This window comes from Delphinapterus leucas, chromosome 13 (genome assembly GCF_059928025.1).
Source record: "Delphinapterus leucas isolate spDelLeu-1000000601 "Yukka" chromosome 13, BTC_Dleu_Yukka2, whole genome shotgun sequence".
NCBI classification, from domain to species: Eukaryota; Metazoa; Chordata; class Mammalia; order Artiodactyla; family Monodontidae; genus Delphinapterus; species Delphinapterus leucas.
The window spans coordinates 17892738-17897409 of NC_143141.1; the positions used below are offsets into that span (position 1 = coordinate 17892738).

A 4672-nucleotide genomic window follows, 5' to 3' on the forward strand; every position below is an offset into this window, starting at 1 on the left:
TTAGTTACATTTAAAGTAATTATTAATAGGTATGTACTTATTGCCATTTTGTTTCTTGTTTTCTGGTTGTTTTGTAGTTTATTTTTGTTCCTTCTTTTTTTGCTCTCCTTCCTTGTGATTTTATGACTAGCTTTACTGCTATGTTTGGATTCCCTTTTCTTTTTTGTGTATGTACCTGTTATAGATTTTTAGTTTCTGATTATCATGAGGTCCATATATAAAAAATATGGAATGATTCCCAAATTTGCATGTCATACTGCACAGAGGCCATATTTATCTTCTTTGTACGATACCAATTTACTAAATGTGCTGTAGAATCTAACACTGAAGAGGTTTCTTGAGTTAATTTTGAGTGAGCAAAGTAAGACACAAAAGAGTGTGAGTTTATCTATTGCTGCTTAAAAAGTCGCTTCAAAATTTAGTGTCTTGAGGAGACAATAATTATACACTCTTGGTCAGATTTCTCTTGATTAGATTCTATAATAACTGAGTTGTATATAAAAGAAGAATATATGGAGTGAGAGAAACATTTGCAAACTATATATATGATAAGAAGTTAATATCCAAAATATGCAACAAAGTTATACAACTCAATAACAACAACAACAACAAAATCAACTTGATTTTAAAATGGTCAGAGTACTTGAATAGACATTGTTCAAAGAAGACATACAAATAGCCATCTACATGAAATGGTATGAACATTTCTAATATCAGGGAAATGTAAATCAAAAGCTCACATCTGTTAGGGTGGTTATTATCAAAAAGACAAGAGATAGCAAATGTTGGCAATAATGTGGAGAAACAGGAACCCTGATACAGTGTTTGTGGAAATGAAAATTGGTGTATTCAATATGAAAAACAATATGGGTTGTGGTCAAAATATTAAAACAGAAATACCATATGATCTAGCAATTTCATTAGAAATTAAATCACTATTCTGAAGATATATCTTCACTCCCATGTCTGTTGCAGCATTATTCAGAATAACCAAAATATGGAAACAATCTAAATAACATAAGTGTCCACTGGTGTATGAATGATTAAAGAAAATGTGAAATATATGTACATATAATGGAATATTATTGTGCCATAAAAAGAAGAAAACTGCCATTTGGAAAAACATGAATGGGTCTTCAGGCAATATGCTAAGTGAATCAAGTCAGTCAGAGAAAGAAGAATAATGTATGATCTCACTTATAGGTGGAATCTGAAAACATCAAACTTACAGAAACAGTAGAATGGTGGTTGCCAGGGAGTGAGGGGTGAAGGAAATGAGGAGAAGCTGGTGAAATAGTACAGGCTTGCAAGTATAAGATTCATAAATTCTGGGATGTAAGGTACAGCATGGTGACTATAATTAACAGTAACATATTGTACTCTTGAAAGTGGCTATGAGAGTAGAGCTTTCCCATTCCCACCATAACAACAATAAAATGGAATTAGTGTGAGTTGAAGGATGTGTTAACTAACCTTATTGTGGTAAACATTTTGGTGTCAAATCATCATGTTGTACACCTTAAACTTACACAAGGTTATATATCAATTATGTCTCAATAAAGCTGAAGAATAAATGTGTTTTTTTTCCCTTGGAGTCTTCAGCTAAAATGGCTGGAGAAACATTTGTACTTGAACATCATGTTAAACTACTGGGGAAAGAACTGACTTCAGGCCAATATTCAGTTTTCCCTGAAAGAAGAAGCAATCATGGCATGATCTCCACTCACTAAATACTCTTACATTTCAGGAACATTTTACAGTCTTTTTTAAAACACAAGTAGAGGAGCTTCAAGATAGCAGAAGAGTAAGACACGGAGATCACCTTCCTCCCCAAAACTACATCAAAAATACATCTACACGTGGAATAACTCCTACAGAACACCTACTGAACGCTGGCAGAAGACCTCAGACCTCCCAAAAGGCAAGAAACTCCCCACGTACCTGGGTAGGGTAAAAGAAAAAAGAAAAAACAGAGACAAAGAATAGGGACAGGACCTGCACCAGTGGGAGGGAGCTGTGAAAGAGGAAGGGTTTCCACACACTAGAAGTCCCTTCACAGGCAGAGACCGAGAGTGGTGGTGGTGGGGGGGAGTTTCGGCGCTGTGGAGGAGAGCACAGCAACAGGGGTGTGGAGGGCAAAGCAGAGATTCCTGCACAGATAATTGGTGCCCAACAGCACTCACCAGCCCGAGAGGCTTCTCTGCCCACCCGCCGGGACGGGTGGGGGCTGGGCGTTGAGGCTTGGGCTTCGGTCTATTCCCAGGGAGAGGACTGGGGTTGGCTGCGTGATCACAGCCTGCAGGGAGCTAGTGCATCACAGCTAGCCGGGAGGGAGTCCAGGAAAATGTCTGGAGCTGCCGAAGAGGCAAGAGACTTGTTCTTGCCTCTTTGTTTCCTGGTGCGCAAGGAGAGGAGATTAAGAGCGTCACATAAAGGAGCTCCAGAGACGGGCAAGAGCTGCGGCTATCAGGACGGACCCTGGAAAGGGGCCTGAGACACTAAGGCTGCTGCCGCCACCACCAAGAAGCCTGTGTGCAAGCACAAGTCACTATCCCCATCTCCCCTCCCGGAAGCCTGTGCAGCCCACCACTGCCAGGATCCCAGGATCCAGGGACAACTTCCCAGGGAGAACGAATGGCGCACCTCAGGCTGGTGCAACGTCACACCTGCCTCTATCCCTGCAGGCTCGCCCTGCATCTCTACCCCTCCGACCCCCTGGCCTGAGTAAGCCAGAATCCCCAAAGCAGCTGCCTCTTTAACCCCATCCTGTCTGGGTGGGGAACAGAGGCCCTCAGGCGACCTACAGGCAGAAGCGGGTCCAAATCCAAAGCTGAACCCTGGGAGCTGTGCAAACAAAGAGAAAGGGAAATTATGCCCAGCAGCCTCAGGAGCTACACAATCTCCACAATCAACCTGATCTCCAAAATCAACCTGATGTACCCTGCATCTGAGGAATACCTGAATAGACAACAAATCATCCAAAATTGAGGAGGTGGACTTTGGGAGCAATGGTATATATTTTTGTCTCCTTTTTGTCTTTTTGTGAGTGTGTATGTGTATGCTCCTTTGTGTGATTTTGTCTGTATAGCTTTGTTTTTACCATTTGTCCTAGGGTTCTGTCTGTCCAATATGTTTTTTTATTACTTAAAAAAATGTTTTCTTAATAATTATTTTTTATTTTATTTTACTTTATTTTATTTTATTTTATCTTCTTCTTTCTTTCTTTCTTTTTTTTTTCTCCTTTTTATTTTGAGCCATGTGGAGGACAGGCTGTTGATGCTCCAGCCAGGCATCAGGGCTGTGCCTCTGAGGTGGGAGAGCCAAGTACAGGGCACTGGTCCACAAGAGACCTCCCAGCTCCATGTAATGTCAAACGGCAAAAATCTCCCACAGATCTCCATCTCAACACCAAAACCCAGCTTCCCTCAAAGACCAGCAAGCTACAGTGCAGGACACCCTATGCCAAAAAACTAGCAAGACAGGAACACAGCCCCACCCATTAGCAGAGAGGCTGCCTAAAATCATAATAAGGCCACAGACACCCCAAAACACACCACCAGATGTGGACCTGCCCAACAGAAGGACAAGATCCAGCTTCATCCACCAGAACACAGGCACTAGTCCACTCCACCAGGTAGGCTACACAACCCACTGAACCAACATTAGCCACTGGGGACAGACACCGAAAACAATGGGAACTACGAACCTGTAGCCTGCGAAAAGGAGACCCCAAACACAGTAAGTTAAGCAAGTGAGAAAGAGAAACAAACAGCACATGAAGGGGCAAGGCAAAAACCCAGCAGACCTAACAAACAAAGAGGAAATAGGCAGTCTACCTGAAAAAGAATTCAGAATAATGATAGTAAAGAGGACCCAAAATCTTGGAAATAGAATGGAGGAAATACAAGAAATATTTAACAAGGAACTAAAAGAACTAAAGTGCAAACAAACAGAGATGAACAACACAATAAATGAAATTAAAAATTTTCTAGAAGGGATCAATAGCAGAATAACTGAGGCAGAAGAACAGATAAGTGACCTGGAAGACAAAATAGTGGAAATAACTACTGCAGAGGAGAATAGAGAAAAAAGAATGAAAAGAATTGAGGACAGTCTCAGAGACCTCTCGGACAACATTAAACACATCAACATTCAAATTATAGGGGTCCCAGAAGAAGAAGAGAAAAAGAAAGGGACTGAGAAAATATTTAAAGAGATTATAGTTGAAAACTTCCCTAATATGGGAAAGGAAATAGTTAATCGAGCCCAGGAAGCACAGAGTGTCCCATATAGGAAAAATCCAAGGAGAAACATGCCAAGACACATATTAATCAAACTATCAAAAATTAAATACAAAGAAGAAATATTAAAAGCAGTAAGGGAAAAACAATAAGTAACACATAAGAGAATCCCCATATGGTTAACACCTGATCTTTCAGCACAAATTCTGCAACCCAGAGGTGAGTGGCAGAACACATTTAAAATGATGAAAGAGAAAAACATACAAACAAGATTACTCAACCCAGCAAGGATCTCATTCAGATTTGACGGATAAATTAAAAGCGTTACAGATGAGCAATAGCTAAGAGAATTCAGCACCACCAAACCAGCTTTACAACAAATGCTAAAGGAACTTCTCTAGGCAGGAAATACAAGAGAACAAAAGGACCTA

At 40.6% G+C, this 4672-nt stretch overlaps 1 non-coding gene across 1 annotated transcript; it reads right to left on the reverse strand.

The window, feature by feature from the left end:
• Window positions 1–220: 220 nt before the first annotated feature.
• Window positions 221–325, reverse strand: LOC115804170 (U6 spliceosomal RNA). The gene has a single exon (XR_004025023.1). It is a non-coding gene; the product is annotated as a U6 spliceosomal RNA (small nuclear RNA).
• Window positions 326–4672: the final 4347 nt, after the last annotated feature.